General features: G+C 36.7%; 1 protein-coding gene across 4 annotated transcripts in view; it reads right to left on the bottom strand.

The window, feature by feature from the left end:
- Positions 1-18,197, bottom strand: part of LOC150102142 (uncharacterized) — a 385,716-nt gene that overhangs the window by 80,393 nt on the left and 287,126 nt on the right. The gene's annotated exons all lie outside the window — the stretch shown is intronic.

The following is an 18,197-nucleotide window of genomic DNA, read 5'->3' as shown; positions in this document are numbered from 1 at the left end:
ATAGTTCACAAACTTGATGTGACTTATGGTACAGTCTGGAAAATCTTACGGAAAATGCTTCACTTCTATCCGTTATAAGTTCAGTCGTGTGCAAGCACTAACTACCATAGATTATGATAAGTGCATGACCTTCACACCAACGTTTCTTGCCCGAATGAAGGTCGACAATGATTAGCCTTGGAGAATATTGTGGGGTGATGAGGCTCATTTTTATCTGAATGGGTCGGTCAACACTCACAACTGCAGAATTTGGGCATCTGAACATCCCCAAGCGATCCAGCAAGCACCATTGCATTCTCCAAAAGTAACCTTGTGGTATGGCTTTGCAGCCGATTTCATAATAGGACCATACTTTTTTGAGCACATTACCGCTACAGGTTCTGTAACCTGCTCCATTAGTGGAGATTTATTGACGAATGCTGGAAAATTTTGTCATTCCTGCATTGTAGCAAAGACAATGTTTGGACTCCATAATTTTTATGCAGGATGGAGCACGGCCACACATTGAATGTTCAGTACAACACCTTTTACACCAGCATTTCAGTAATGAGAGGATTATCAGTCAGTTCTTTTCGATGGCATGGCCACCTCAATTCCCAGACATCACTCCATGTGACTTTTGGCTGTGGGGGTATTCGAAATCCGTTGTGTATGTTGGTGGCATTCCCAACTTGCATGTCTTGAAAGAGAACATAAAACGGGCTGTTATGAACATCCAATCTGACTCCTTATGCTCAGCTGTAGAGCATGTCGCACACAGGATGCAATTTGTTGTACACAAGAAAGGTTAGCACACAGAAAATTGTGTATATGGTCCAGCAGACCCTGATTCTGATGAATAAAACATTATTTCCTGTGAGTTCAATCACTACATTAATTTCTGTCTCTCTTGCAAGTTGTTATTTTAGTTTAATTATTATTATTCTTATTATCATTGTAATGCGCCACATATCCAGCTGGAATGAGTGATGCGGCTGTCGCTTACACTGTCGAAATGTTATTATTCCAGTTTATCTGCCTTTAATGCAGTTATCTGCTTGTTTTTGGCTCCACCAGCACCAAAAATTCCCCAATCGGCGACTTTTGGTACTAATTTTTTTTTTCGGGGGAAATCATCTTCCCATGCTTTCAAAAGTCTCAATATAAAATTTGGTCTTGTTCCGTTTATTGGTTTTAGTTACAGATGCCTCCAAAGAGGGAAAGTTATTTTATGGCCACCCTGTATATGTACAGATTAACATTTAATCGCATAATGATTATTTTCATAATAATTATTATCTGCATATTGCTTTTTCTTATGTTTCTATTACAAATGTGTCCTGTTAACTGCATTAATTTTATTCACAAATAATGCATTTTAGCATTCCCAAAGCAAGTTGAATTTCAGAATTTCTAAAAGATCTGCAACAGTTACTCCCCCCCCCCCATACTTCTCACTTACAACACAATATTTATGTTCAACAAACTATTTTTGCCGGCCTGGTTAGCAGAGTGGTTAGCATATCAACTCTCCAGCCAAGAGGCTATAGGTTCAAATCTGCAGCCATGGACTATCCTACTAACTGTGTGTGGAAAGTGCATCTGCAACCCTGCCACTTCTTCTAGCAGAAAGATTCACTCCCAAAACCTGATAAGGTATGGGAGTGACCATATGGCATCTATGGATGTCAAATGAAATTTCTGTGATGAATATACATTAAGATAATTAAGCAACAGTTTTTCAGTTTGCTACTTTTTAGACATTTCCTACACAGGCATAAAAATACTGTATATAAAACATAATCCAGTATAATGTATTTATGGTCTCATGTTATCTGACTTTTTTTTTTTTTTTAAGTACATAACAGAAATCATTAGCTACTTTTGTACTGAGAACGTTTTCATTTCAATATGTACAAATTTGTTACGATGAAATTAGATGTTAATTTGGATGAAAATTGGATGTTATAAACAAAGTTATTAGTCAAGTGAAAAGTGCTGCACCAGTTTCAACAGTTATTCATAAATGTCATGATCTTTTTGTCAAAATGGAAAAACTTTTAATGGTGTGGACAGATGTTTTTAACAACCAAGCTGGTATTTTCCCTTAAGTTAAGGGAAAATACCAGCTTGAATTTACATCAGTTACTTGAGTAACTGACGTAATAAATGCTTTTGTGTGTTATGCACATACTGTACATGATGTCTGCTTAAAAATGTTATTAAATTATTACATGCATCTAAAAAAAAAGGCCATTATTTGCTCTAGATGGAGGTTTGGAATGTAACGTCATGTGACTGGGGTGTGCCTGTGTATGTATATAGTAATGATAATTTATAAAAATGATATATAGTGATCTCTAAATTATTCAAGCTTCAAATGACAAACCTTTGTTGACTTATGAGACAGCGCACTGTAGTTGTACCTTCAATTATCTGACAGGCAAATTTTATTCTCTCCAGCCATGATTAGATAATTGAGGAATTACTGTATATTTAAATATCATCATCAATTTCCTGCCATGTACCCTCAAGGGGTGTACAGGATATGATAGTACTAGATGAAAAAAATTACATCATTACTAACTTCCTATCTATAATTTTCCTCCAAATCAGTCTGTTACTTGTCAAGACTCCAACATTATCAGATCTTATATTTCTATCGTCTAAGGCACTTTGTACCGTATCAATCCACCTATATCTTGGTCTTCCTCTGGGTCGTTTTCCTGCCAACCTGGCAGAGAACACTTGTTTTGCTAATCTTTACTCTCCCATTCTATTTAAGTGACCTGAGATTCGCTCTGCTAATGCATTCCTGGATGCTGACAATGTCAAGTTCTTTCCTAATATCCTCGTTTTTAATATGATACTGCCATTGATTCCATCTGTTCATGCCTTTAATCTTTCTCAGGACTCTCATATCTGCGGTCTCTAGTCTTTGGTCAAGTGTTTTACTTCTGACCCAGCTCTCAGATCCATAAGTTAAAATTGGTTTGAACACTGTCTTGTATACAGCTAATTTAGTGTTCCGACTAATTTCTCGGGGTGCTTAAGGGTCAAAGCTGTATAACTGAGAGGAGACCTCCACATAGCCTTTAAAGGAATGCGGAGAACCGACCAGGGCTTCTGACCTAATGTCCAATCCTCACCTTCTCGTGGTGCACCCTGTTGGGTATCTACTTGGATACTGAACGGACGAGGATGGGCTGGCAATTTGGGATTTAGCCGACCAAATTGTATTCTTATTGGTTAAACCAAAATATAGAATGATGGTACAACATGACAAAATTTCATGCCGGCTGGGGCGTCGCCCGGTTAAACAAGGCCCCCGTTGTTTTCGCCAGGGAACCAGGGCGAACAGCGAAAAGTCAGCTACTGGAACAAATCTGAAAATAAACCCCAACTCAACATCACCAGAGTTAAAGATCGGTACAATCAACGTAAGAAGCCTGAATGGCAAAGAAATGGAGCTAGCTGAGGAATTAGATAAGTACCAGATCGATATAATAGGGGTGACTGAAACAAAAAAGACAAAAACTGGTGAGATCTTTCTGAGCAATAAATACAAAATATTATATTCAGGCAATGACAATCAAGGAAAAGAAGGAGTAGCCATAGTATTCAACACAAAATACGAGGCTAATCTTCTTGAATGGCAGTCAGTCTCAAGTAGAGTAATGTGGGCAAATATGAGAATGGGGAACTGGACAATGAGACTTATTTGTGCCTATGGTCCCACAGAAGGTTCTACTAAGATAGAAGTGGAGGAATTTTTTGAGGCTTTAGAAAAAGCAACTGACACAATGAAAAACGAAAAGTTGGTCCTTGTTGGGGATCTAATAGCAGAGTAGGAAATGATTGTGAGACATACAAAAATATTTTGGGAAAATTTGGAGAAAAGAGCAAAGCTAATAATAATGGCAAATATCTGTTGGATTTCTGCTCAGGACATGGACTGGTTATTACTAACACCATGTTCCAACATAAAAATGTGCACAAATTCACATGGAGAGAAGAGGCAAGGAATAAGAAAAGTCTCATTGACTATGTTATTGTTGATAGTGAAATAGACAACAGAATCAGCAAAGCTGGTATGGTGGGAAGTCAATTGAATAAATTCATATGGAATAAGAGAGAAATTAGTCGGAACACTAAATTAGCTGTATACAAGACAGTGTTCAAACCAGTTTTAACTTATGGATCTGAGAGCTGGGTCAGAAGTAAAACACTTGACCAAAGACTAGAAACTGCAGATATGAGAGTCCTGAGAAAGATTATAGGCGTGAACAGATGGCATCAATGGCAGTATCATATTAAAAACGAGGATATTAGGAAAGAACTTGACATTGTCAGCATCCAGGAATGCGTTAGCAGAGCTAATCTCAGGTGGTATGGTCACTTAAACAGAATGGGCGAGGAAAGATTAGCAAAACAAGTGTTCTCTGCCAGGTTGGCAGGAAAACGACCGAGAGGAAGACCAAGATATAGGTGGATTGATACGGTACAAAGTGCTTTAGACGATAGAAATATAAGATCTGATAATATTGGAGTGTTGACAAGTAACAGACTGATTTGGAGGAAAATTGTAGATAGGAAATTAATAATGATGTAATTTTTTTAATGTAGTACTATCATATCCTGTACACCCCTTGAGGGTACATGGCAGGAATTTGATGATGATGATGATGATGATGACTAATTTCTCTCTTATTCCATATGAATTCATTCAATTGACTTCCCACCATACCAGCTTTGCTGATTCTGTTGTCTATTTCTATATTCAATTTACCATCTTCACTAAAAATCATGCCTAAGTAGCTGAAATGTTTTACTTGTTCCACAGGTTCTCCATTCACAACACAGTTGATATTTTCAATGATTCTGCCTATTTTCATTGTCTTTGTCTTTTTATTGCTGACCTTCATACCACATCTATTACAACAGTTATTCAATTTAGTCAGAGAATCTTGCAGACTTGTAGCAGATTTATTTAGAAGTATAACATCATCCGCATAAAACAAAGAGCTGACATTAACATCTCCAATTTTGATATCATGCTTAATACCACTTTCCTTCATCATGTGATCCATATAGATAATGAATAACAGAGGGGATAATGTACATCCTTGTCTCACACCAGATTTAACATTAAACCATCTTCCTGTACTTCCTTCAATTCTAACTGCTGACTTTCAACTCAAATAAAGATAAGTATTGTTTTGAAAGGGAATTATGAATCCAAATCATAACACCTTGATATAATGCACCATTGACACCATATAACTGCAGCGTATTGAATAGCTTCTCTCTTGGCATCTTGTCATATGCCTTTTCCAAATCGACAAAACTTAAATACAGATCTTTGTTATATTCCCATGCTTTCTCAACTATTTGTCATAAAGTAAAGATCTGATCCTGACAGCCTCTATTTGGCCTGAATCCAGCTTGTTCTTCACCAAGCTTTTCTTCCACAATTCTTCTCAATCGTTTCTCAAGTATACTTGCATAGATAGTTTTTTTAGTCAGTTAATTAATGTTATATATTTAAATATATATAACATTAATTAACTGACTATAGGGACTTTCTCTAATTCTTTCTTTGACTGTTCCTGGGTTAGTAGATCTCTGGCATGGGCAAGTAAGCTTTTTTTCTCCCTGAAACTTGGAGTATTCATCCAATCTTCAATTATCTGACAGGCAAATTTCTCTGAAACCGTGATTGGATAACTGAGGAATTACGTAACATTAATTCTGGTCAATGACTACAGGAACTTTTTCTAATTCTTTCTTCAACTGTTCCTGAGTTAGATCTCTTGCACAGGCAACTAAGCCCATGAAACTTTTATCCCTGAAATTTGGGGTTTTCATCCTGCATCACAAGAAAACTGACCATAGAACTCACACTATTACAGACAACAATATGAATGTTAAGATATTAGAGCAGCAATACTCTCTCTCCTTAAAAGCTTTGATTTACTATTAGTGAATGCTTGAATAATGAAGACTAACTGTCCACTTATCATCACACAATCAAGGTTAAAGGAGCTCCATCCACTCCCTTTGGGTTATAAATGGGATGAGAGGAGATTGATGGATTTTTTTTTTCTTTTCCCCATTCAGCTAGTCAGCTGTGGGATTCCTTTTTCTTTCTCTAAGTATTCTAATATCTCCCTTGTAAACACAAAACCAAACCCAATATAACTGATAGTAATGTTACATGTACTATACAGATCTAAATTGGGATTTCGATAATTTGCTGAGTTCATGCCTCTGCAACTTTAGAAACTTAAGTCTCCTAGTGGAGGACTGATGATAAATAATAAGAATAAAATTAGTAGATTCAATAAAAAATGCTAGATGAAACAGTAGGAAAATAAACAGTAGGAAAGTAATTAATTTAAAACATAATTACTTTAAAAACCTTTTTTTTTTTTCTAAAAATTAAACTCCCCATTATGTTCACAAAAATGTCAATATAATGAAAAATCTAATAGAAAGTAGCATTAAAACTATAATTCAAAGAATACTGCTGAAGCACAATGTTAAAGAAGAAATTTTCCTTTAGGAGAAAACTAGCAGGATCAAAATACTGAAATCACAGGAAATTATTAAAAACTTTTAATTATTATTAAACTAAAAACATGGACTTAGAAAGTCCATGCTTTCAAAAATTAACAATTTCTTTGAAAGACATTTGAATTAATGTTTCTATATCATCATAACCTGGAAAAATAAAACAAAATGTTCTTGGAACACTTTCCATTTGTTGCTAACTGTTGTTAGCAACATATTTAAATATTTAATGATACAAAATAAACATATTCTGGACTGAATTATACAGTCTTTCCTTGCAATACACAGCAAACTAATTCAACAAGGAAGGATCGTTAAAATTTGGCTAATTGTCCAAAACAGATGCTGCATGCTGGAGAAAACAAGAATAATAGAGGTAACAACTCAAGAGGCTTAACAGAATGATTAATTGGTTCAAAAAACATCCACTTAGGATAAGAATCGCTTGTAGTTTTGGCATGAATAAGCTATCATTCAATTTAAATTATGACTATGAGACAAGTCTTCAGAGGTATCCTTGAACACTCATGCTAAGCTAGACTTCTGGGACCCAGCATAAGAGATTAATTCTGATATTCCCTAATCATTTCCTCCAACACACAAAGGACTGTATTTTCTCAAAAGACAAAGGGATGAGTTATTTAGGAAATAATAAACTTTAGGTAAAGAGCCTATGCTCAGTGGTGGACAAAAACTTAGTGGTCACAGGAAATAAACATAGATGCAGATGTAACTTTCTCAAAATCCTTATGAACTGCATGAAAATGTCTAACATGTATGGAATAGGCACTCTTCACAGTGGTACTCTGGAGAGTTGACTATAAGAATCAGTGACTAATTGCATACTTATATCCACTGAGTTCATCAAAAAGAGATCTTGCCACAAGTCCTCACAATTACTGTAAATAGTTACATCTTGGCTTAAAGAAATCATCAACAAGTTGAAACCTTATCATGTTTCCATGCAAGCAAACTCATGCCCTCATAGGGAAATTTGTGGGGTAAATGAGACTTTCTCAAATCAAGGTTCTATGATGTATGATTTTTTTTTTTTTTACAAAGGAGTGGAGTTACCTATTAGGTTGCTAGCAGAAAACGTTATGTACATTTGTAAGCAGTTGTATTTGTAAGTTGCCAACTGCTTACATTTGCAAGCAGTTAGAAAACTCACACCCTCACAGGTAACCCCCCTCCTTTGTAAACAATTCACACTAACAAATGTAATTTATTAGTATGCTGGCAATGAATTTATATCCACATTTGGCTGTAGTAATGGAAAAATTTTTCATATACAGGCAAAAATGTAATTCATTCCTTAGCTTTTGGACATTGTGTGTGTGCGTGCAAAGAATACTATAAGGAAAAACTCCTGAAAATTCTTCATCAGTTTCTGATATGTATCTGCAAAGATTACAGAACACTGGTAATACTCAAAAATTAACTTTAAAGGTAAATGTATCATAACTATAAATAACAAAATTACACAATAACAAAGTAATACACTTAACGAAAGTACAGATATTTTCTATCAAAAAACAGTATATCATCAGTGTGTGGAAACAAGCAAATCAAAGAACAGAAATACAAGGCATGTACAACAATCATCATCAAATTCCTGACATATACCTTCAAGGGATATCAGGATCTTATGATAGCACTACATGAAAAGTTACATCATTACTAACTTCTTTTATCAACAATTTTCCTCCAGATTAGCCTATTATCTGTCAAATTTCAATATTATCAGATCTTACATTTTTGTCTTCTAAGGCATTTTTTACTGCTTCAATCCACCTACATCTTGGTCTTCTTATTGCCATCCTGGTAAAGAACACTTGTTTAGCTAATCTTTCCTCTATATTATGATCAATATAAATGACACATATCTTGGCACCTTGTCATATGCCTTTCCCAGATCTCCAAAATAAAGATCCATGTTGTGTTCCCATCATTTCTCAACTATTTGTCTTAAAGTAAAAACATGATCCTGACAACCTCTGTTTAGTCTGAACCTAGATGGTTCTTCTCCAAGCTTCTCCTCCACAATTTTTCTTAGCCGTTTCTCAAGAATACTTGAATACAGGAAAAATCTCACCAGATGATTGGAATAGAGCACTCACTTTCAGCTTTATTACCCTTTTTAATAGATGAATACTATGAGTGCACTACTCTAATCATCTAGAATTTGACCCTCTGACCAGGCCTTCTAAATTATGCAGTGTAGTTACTATAAAACTTTCATACCTACATATTTTAGTATTTATGGGTGAATATCATCTACTCCAACTGCCTTTCCACATTTCAGGTTTGTGATAGCTTTTTCTACTTCAAGTACAGATATATTTCAGAATAGATTCTTTCTGAGTGTTTTCAACAACCATGATGTCATTACTCATTTCATTTAGCAATCTTTCAAAATAATTACTCCATACATTAATAATATCTTTATCCTCAGTTTTCATGTCTCCCTTATCATCTCTAATTCCTTTTATAGTGCTCTTTCCTCCATTTCTGAGTTTTTTCAATAGCCTCCAGAATGCATACGATTGGTTTACCAATTAAAAACGGTTGCTGCGAGCTAGAAATTAATATTAAACCCAATTTTGAAATTTACATAAAATGAGAATCGCACAAACTTTTGAAAGAGAGAGAGAGAGACAATCATTCCGATTCAAGTTAGGCCAATGTAAAAGAGCTTGACAACTCTCCTTGAAAAGGTGTTCATATTTAAAACTGCTTCTATGGAGAAGATGAATTTCATCCAATTGGATACTGTGATTAATGTCAATACAATGATGTGTCAGATCAGACTTTTCAGGTTCCACATATTCAATGTAGTACTAATGTTCATTAATTCTTTTTTCAACAGAATGACTTGTCTGCATGAAGTATGTTAAATTACATTCACAAGAAATCTGGTAAACAGCAGATAAAGAGAGAGGCAATAATTTGTCTTTTTTTAGATGTTAACAGATGAGAAATTTTGTTGAAAGGAAAATATGTGGGAATAAAGTGATACTTTAAAATTCTACCAATTGGTTCTGAGAAGCCTGAAATATAAGAGATTGGAACACTGCAGTCTGCTGAAGCATCCTTAGAAGGTGGAACATAGAAGTCAATTAACTGCTGGATTTGATGAAGGCTGTAAGCATTCAATTCCATTAAAGTTTTGATAGTGAAAAGTTCTTGTTTTACGATTGAGGAAGAGAAGCACAGATTATGTGCTCTATTAATTAAAGACTTGATAACACCAATTTTTTGAAAGATGTGATGAGTAGACTTTTGATGAATGTATCTGCCAATAAAGGTAGATTTTTGATATACACTGGTTGACAAAGTACCAGAGGCTGTGCAAGTAAGAAGGATGCCCAAGAATGGAAAACTACTGCCATTTTCTTTGTTCCATAGTGAATTGAAAGCTATTCATTGAATGAAGGACAATGGTAAGTTCATCTTCAGAAATCAGACCAAATAAAAAAATGTCACTGACATAAAACCAAAGATAGGGTTGGAGATGAATGGGTCGGAACTAGGTATCTTTCAGATGGTTCAAAAAATAGTTTCCTGAAGGCTAACCATAGCCAGACAGGCTGTTCTGTGGAAAAAAGAATGAAGATTAATAGTACATTGAATACATGAAATCTCAAGTGTCTGGTTTGGCACAGCATAGTACTGACACTAAGCATAGCATCCAGTGAGATGAAGCTCATCTTCTTCATAGAAGAAGTTTTAAATAAGATTGCCTTTTCAAGGAAAGTTGTGAAGTTCTTTCACACCAGCCTCCTGAATCCAAATGATTCTCACTCTCAACGGTTTGGGAGATTCTCATTTTATGCACACATAAATATCAGTATGTTATTTCCGACCACAAAATTAATTAAATAAGATAACAGAAATTGGGTTTATTGGTTGGAATTGATATAACTAGTAACCGACTAGTTTTGCATGTTGACTAGTGGTATCTTCTGGGTTTGATGAACATACAATTATAAACTTAAAACAACAAGCTGTGATTATGAATCAATTATACAGAAAGGCATTCGGTACAATTGATTCATAATCACAGCGTGTTGTTTTAAGTTTATAATTGTATGTTCATCAAACACAGAAGAAGCCACTAGTCAAAACTAGTCGGTTACTAGTTGTATCAATTCCGACCAATAAACCCAATTTCAGTTATCTTATTATTTAAGAATATTAATTTCTATCTTGCAGTAACCATTTTTAATTGATAAACTGACTGTTGTATCTGTTGTATGTAGCTTGTAATCCTGTTCTTTGATTTGCTTATTTCAACACATTGATGATGTACTGTTATTTTCAGTAGTGAAAATGAAATTTGCCTCTTTATAAGGCTTTGATAAGACCACACCTGGATTATTGTGTGCAGATTTGGTCTCCCGAGTTCCAAGGGGATAAAAAAGCTGTGGAAAGGGTGCCAAGAAGAGTTAAAAACATTATATCTGGTTTATGGGATTTAGATTATGAGGACAGATTGCAAGTATGTGGATTGCAGACTCTGGTTAACAGGAGAAAAAGGGGGTGATATGAAAGAGTTCTATAAACTTTTGAATGAGTGTTATAGTATTTCAACTGAAAATTTTTCATTATTTGGAAGGCGGGGAGAGAACACGGGGACATCCATGGAAGTTAAGTTTGTTCACAGTCAAGAAAGGGTAAGAGCTTGGATTTTCTCCTAGAATATTTCTCCCAGTGGAATAATTTGCTGTTAGGGGTAGTGAGTGCATCTAGTGCGAATGAATTTAAGGGAAGGTATGATAGCTGGTTTGGGTGATTTCTAGCTTCTCTCAATGAGTCCTTGACTTCCTGGAGGTCTCAAATAATAATAATAATAATAATATTAAATATCTATACTTTCATTAAAGTTTATTACTGTAGTTATTGTGTAATTTTGTTGTTTAAAGTTATGCCAGAGGTTTTAAAGATTACACTCATTATTCTTCATTCATCATCATCATCAATTTCCTGATAGTACCCACAAGGGGTGTTCACGTTACTATGACAGCACTACATAATTAAGTTTACATAATTATTAACCTCCTATCAACAATTTTCCTCAAAATTAGTCTATTATTATTAACCAGCACCCCAATATTGTCATATCTAACATTTTGTTCTTCAAAGGCAGTTCTGACCAAATCAATCCATCTAAAATTTGGTATTCCTCTGGTTCCCTTTCCCACCATCTTGGTATCAAACACCCGTTTTGCTAACCTTTCATCACCCATACTATTTAAGTGGCTATACCACTGTAGATTAGCTATGCTTACACATTCTTGAATACTAATAGTGTCAGATTCCTTTCTAATATCTTCATTTTTAATATGATTCTGCCATTGATGTCATCGGTTCACTCCTAATGCCAGGCCGGATTAACCACTATTGATTATATAGTGGTTAACGTGTCCGCTCTCCAGCCAAAAGGCTGCTGGTTTCGAATCTTGCCATGGGCATGGATGTTTGTGATTGTCTGTGAAAATACAAATAGTGGTGATGGGCAGTAGATGGCATTGGTGTAGATGATGAGGTTCACTGTAGTTGGTGGATTGAGTGGTGGAGTAGGAGAGTTATAGAGTAATGCCCTCCCTCAATGAGTTTTTGGACTCCCTGGAGGTGTCACATAACAAAAATAATAATAATTTTTCTCAGACCCTTCAAATCTGTGGTCTCTAGTCTTTGATCAAGTGCATTATTTTTAATCCAACTCTCTTAAAACTGGTTTAAACACTGTCTTGTATACTGCTAATTGGGTGTTTTGGCTAATTTCTCTCTTATTCCCTATAAATTTATTCAGCTGGCCAACCACCATACCAGCTTTGCTTATTCTGTTGTCTATTTCCAGATTTAACTTGCCATTTTCACTAAAAACTGTGCCTAAATAGCTGATATATTTACTTGTTCTATAGGATCTCCATTCAAAATGCAGCTGAAGTTTTCATAGTTTTGGTCTTTATATTGCTGATTTCATGCCAAATTTGTAACAGCTGTTATTCGATTTAGTTACAGAATCCTGGAGACTTGCACTAGATGTGTTTAGGAGTACAACATCATCTGCATAAAGAAAAGAGCTAAGTTGGACATCTCCAATTCTAATATATCAGGCCTAATGCCACTTTCTTTAGAAGACAGATGAGAGGGTGGCTGTTCATTTGAAACAATCTAGTAAGAGAATAAGGCTAGTAAGAAAAAATATACAGTCGGTTGTTGTTATAGGCCAGGGAGTTCCACGGATAATCTGGAAGACATACATTGCCAAATTAGTACAATGAGTACAGGCAGGGCCGTCGCCACATTGGATCGCTCCCTGAGGCAAACAATTAAATATCATCCCTGATGGATTACAAGACAAAAATATAAGAAAATATCCAATTGCTATTTTGTTTTTATTACAATGTTAATGCAAAACGATTACATAATAATATTAATTAAATGTTTGCCCTACAGGGATATTGCACAATAAAACTGTATATAAGCTCTTCTAAATTTAAATTATAAGCTATACGATATAGTTGCTAAACCGACCAATCTTTCTTGGGTCATTGCTGTTTGCAATTAACTTTTTAATCAGTTTAAGATTGGAAAAACTTCTTTCCACACTTGCTACACTAACAGGAATTGTTAGCATAGCGATGGCACCTACCGCAATATGGCTGAACGAGTGCTCTTATTAAGCCGTGCCACGAGGCAGGCTGCCTCTATGCTACACCTTGTCGACAGTACTGAGTACAGGTCAAGTGATAATTATGAGGAATCTCAACAGATGGAGACTGGAAGAAAGAATGATCACATTGCAGGAAGAAGGAAATAGAATTTATACACTACTACAAGATAATTACTTAAGGCAGCATGTGATGGAGGAAACCGTGGTCAGAAAAGCTATCTGTAACCAAGGTGATCACATTGCCTCCAACTGATGAAAGTAACCATGCAGTCTTGACTTGGGAGATTGTACAACATGAGGATATTCTGTCAAGGAGTCCTGCATGTAGAACTACAAGGCGAGTGATTATGACAAGTTTACAAAGAAGCTTAAATTTGTGCCATGACATCATTGTTTAAAGAATTTAGGCAAAGGGACTTCTGGCAGTATGATCTCTGTGAGATGTATGCATTACCGAAGGCAAATGGAATTTGGTTCAAAAACAACAGTGATGGAAAAGTGTGCTAAAAATGCTATGAGAGCGAAGATCAAAAGTGTAGCTCACGTTGCGAGATTGAAGTGGTGGATGGAACACAGAATACACTTGAAAATGTGTATGATATAATGGCAGATCAGAATGAAAGAGAGATTAAATGTGACACAATTGAGAGAGAGAGTAAAAGTGTTGAATGAAAGAACAGTATGACTGATGCAAAGAATGAAGAGTTGGCTGTAATGACGGAGATAGCTCAGTTGCACTGAGTGATACACAGGGCAAAGCGGGAGCTGGAGCAAATGCAGAAATGTCTGGCGAGTAAGTCAGCTGATAACAAAAAGAAAGAAGTGCAAGATAAGAGAAATCAGGGCTTGACCAAGAGAGAGAAAGAAAAATTAAGCAGTGAGTATTGTACCGAATTAAATCATAAAAGGTGAGATCGATGAGAGATTGACAACATGCTTGCTGGGTGCAAAAACTAATGATGTTAGTTTGGCTATTAGAGCACAAAAGGGTAGGTTGAAAGAGATGATCATACTAGCTGAAACAAATGATTTGAAAGGAGAAGTATGGCATGAGAGAGGACATGAAAGAGTTATTGGAAGCAGCAAAAGAAAAGAGTGAGAGTTAAGATACTGAGTCCGTTGTTGCAGTATGACAGAGTAAAGTAGAGTAGAGCTGAGAATGAGGGCCACAATAGTGAATGATCATCTCTTTCAATTGCTATTTATGAGCCTGCTTGATTAATCAAGCAGGCTCATAAATAGCCCCTTATGATCACAGTGATCATAAGGGGCTAAAGGTGTGGAATTTTCAATTAAGACAGGGTATATGTGGAATTACCGTGTTGGCAAGTATGACAAGCTTAGGAGATTGCTTGGTTCAGTGCCATGGCATGTAAAACTGCAAGGGCTGGATGTCGATAGAGCATGGGAAGTGGTCAAGGAGCATTTACAGGAGGTTATGGCTGATTGTATACCTAGGGTCCGAATAGTAAAACAAGTAGGGGTTAAATGGATGAATAACACCATTAAGCTTGAGCTGCAAAAAAAGAACCAACTGTGGAGAGAATTTAAAGAGAAAGGTGACCTGCAGGCACACGAACGGTATAAAGCACAGGCCAGAAGGGTAATGAGTGTGGTAAGAAAAGCAAAAGCGGATTATGAAAGGAAACTAGCTATGCAAGCTAATGAGAATCCCAAATAGTTCTTTAAATATGATACAAGCAAAAAAAAAAAAAAAAACTGTACACAGCAGAATGATTTTAAGGAATGCCGATGGTAAGGAGGTCACTGAATCAGTCGATATAGTGGAATTACTGAGCGAGCACTTTGCAAGAGTATATCATCCAGGTGGTGACACTGAAAAAATGAATGAACCAATAGATTATACGGGAATTGTGGTGAATGAAGTGGGGGTGAGTAGTCTATTGCATAACCTTAATGTCAATACATCTGTGGGATTGGATGGTATACCGGCACGGGTCTTATGTGAAGTGGCTAAAGAATTATCAGTGCCCTTGACCATGTTGTTTAATCTGACTCTTTGGTCTGGTTTAATTCCGAAGGTGTGGAAGGAGGAGAAAATAGTTCCACTGCATAAAGGAGGATCCAACACTACTGTTGCAAATTACCGACCGATCACAGCATATCAGGAGTCGTTGACAAGATCTTAGAGAAAGTAGTCGAGGGAAAAATACAGGAATGGATTGATGAAAATGAGATACTGTACGGGGGACAGCATGACTTTGTGAGGGGTAGATCATGCCTCGGTAACTTGCTCAAGTTTTATAACACAGTGACGGCTGAACTGGATAAGGGTAATGGGTTTATAGTGATACTGCTAGACCTGGCTAAGGCCTTTGAAAGGATACCATATGTAATTCTAATCTGTAAACTGCAACATATGGGAATGGATATAGGGTTGGTGAGATGGACAGGTGGATGGTTGATGGAGAGATATCAGAGTAGTTTATTCAGGAGTAGAATCCAAAAGACAGTCTGTGACTAGTGGTGTGCCGCAGGGTTCTGTTCTTGGACCACTGCTATTTAATCTGTTCATTAATGATATAGGGAAGGATCTAAGAGGAACAGTTCATTTGTTCGCTGATGATGCAAAGTTGGGTAGGGCAATAGTGAATGCAGAAGATGTCAAAATCTTGCAGGATGATTTGGATAGATTGGAGTTCTGGGCTAAGGAGAATGGATGTCAATTTAATGTGATAAAATGTAAGGTTATGCATTTTGGGGTGAAAAGATTAGCAGCAGTATATCACATTGTTGGAACTGTACCCCAGGAGATTGATGAGGCCAGGGACTTGGGAGTGTTGGTGGATAGGAGATGAAGTTTAGGTGACACATTGCAAAAGTGGCTAAATCAGCTCATGAAATCACTTGGTTGCTGAAAAATACTTTGACAAGCAGAGACAAGCAAGTTATTGTTCCTCTGTACCGAGCCTTGATAAGCTCTCCTCTTGACTACTGTGCCCAGATTTGGTCACCTAGGTTTCTTCTTGATGGGGAGGAGGTGGAGAGGATCCAGATGCGAGTGACTAAGATGATAGCAGGTCTATGGAATGAACTTTATGAGAACAGGTTGAAGATTTGTGGCCTGAAGAACTTGGTTGATAGGCAGAAAAGGGGAGATATGATTGAGGCATTCAAATTGCTGAAGGGTTTCTATAGGATTAATTCAGAGGATATTTTTGAGATCAGGACTGGTGGTGGGAGAACTAGGGGACATCTATGGAAGCTGGGCAAGAGTGTGGTATTGGAGCTGGGTTCTTTACTTTTAGAGTGGTAAATAAGTGGAATAAGTTGCCAGAGTCTGTTGTGGGTGCTATGACAGTGAATGAGTTCAAGGCAAGGTATGATAGATACTGTGAGAATGTCGAATAGTTGTGTGGACATGATGTTTAAGGCTTACCTCGATGAGTCTAAGGACTCCCTGAAGTTGCCTGTAATAATAATAATAATATTCTGACATCAGTGGGGCAGATGAATGGAAGAATGTGTATATTATGCCTAAGTAAGTACCACTGGTAACAACCCGGAATGGGATAGTTAGTATAAAGTGTTAGGATAGTGGTGGGCCTAAATGGATTTTTCATTTTATGTACACTATTGCCAGGAGCATTCAGAAGAAGGAGGAGGAATTTTTGGCATTTATTAGTTCATCCTGGCCAAAGGTTATTGGCATTAGTGAGAACTGTCTAATAGAATATGATATAGTTAGTGGGAAAGAATGTGAAGAGTATACTGTACTCAGGGAGGATAGAGAAAAAAGAATGGGGGAGGAGTGTTATTGATGATAGCTGATGAACCGCTATCATCAATAACATCAATTCTGCTGCCCTCAATCTCACACCAACTGGTGTGAGATTGAGGGCAGCAGAACAAAATATGCAGTTGGTGCTACTATAGACCAGGAGATGGAAAAGATGATGGAGAAAGTATGCATCAGCAAATAGACTCAATGAATGGAGGACATTATTATTATTATAACCCCAAAACCTCATGGAGTCAAAGACTCATCTGGAAGGTCCTTTTATCGCCCAGCTCATCATACCGCGTCTTAAACACACACAAACTCCTTGCAGACACCACACTCTCAGGCAAGGCATTCCAATCATTTACAACTCTGCACGAAAAAAACTGCTTCTCACTCCCCTACTCACACCTTCTTCATAGTTTCCAAGGATGACCTCTGGTTCTCCCCTGATGTCCCACTATTTCTGTAGAACTTCTCCAGCATTGATCCTATAACAACCCCTTACTAACTTGTAGGTCTCTATCATATCTCCCCTCTTCCTCCTATCCACCAGACTCCACAAATTACATCTTCTCAATCTTTCCTCATACTCGACATTCCAGAGGTTAGTCAGTTGCCTTTGGACCCTTTCCAACATCTCTTCGTCCTTCTGATGAACCAGGTGACCAAATCTGGGCACAATAGTCCATGTGTGGCCTAATCAAAGCCTTATACAATGGAACAAGAATCTCCCTACTTCTACAAGTCAGTGTCCTCCGCATCATTCCCAGAAGCCTTGTGTTGTCTTCACAATTTTGGCTATGTGTCCCCTAAATTTCAGATCCTTATCCACCATCACCCCCAGATCTCTTATTTCCTCCACCTCCAACAATATATCCTCACAAGGCATAAATTCTGCATCCCATCTTTGTTTTCCAAATTTTAAAACCTTACATTTTGCAACATTGAACTCACATTTCCATTTCCGTGCCCAATCACTCAATTTATTCAGTCTTCTTGTATGGCCACAACATCTTCTCTACTCTTCATGGTTCATCCCAACTTTGCATCATCTACAAACAACTGAATATCTCCATCCACATCTTCACCAATAGCATTAATATACAAGTTAAATAGCAATGGCTCTTAGGCTACAAACAGATATTTAATTATTATGGGGGATTTCAACTATGGGAACATAGATTGGAAGGAGTAGATGACACATGGGAGCAAGGAAAT

This window comes from Typopeltis vanoorti, chromosome 10 (genome assembly GCF_054136105.1).
Source record: "Typopeltis vanoorti isolate ZY-2024b chromosome 10, IOZ_Tvanoo_1.0, whole genome shotgun sequence".
NCBI lineage: Eukaryota > Metazoa > Arthropoda > Arachnida > Uropygi > Thelyphonidae > Typopeltis > Typopeltis vanoorti.
The sequence above is the reverse complement of the archived record's forward strand: the minus strand, read 5'-3'. Positions and strand labels throughout refer to the sequence as shown.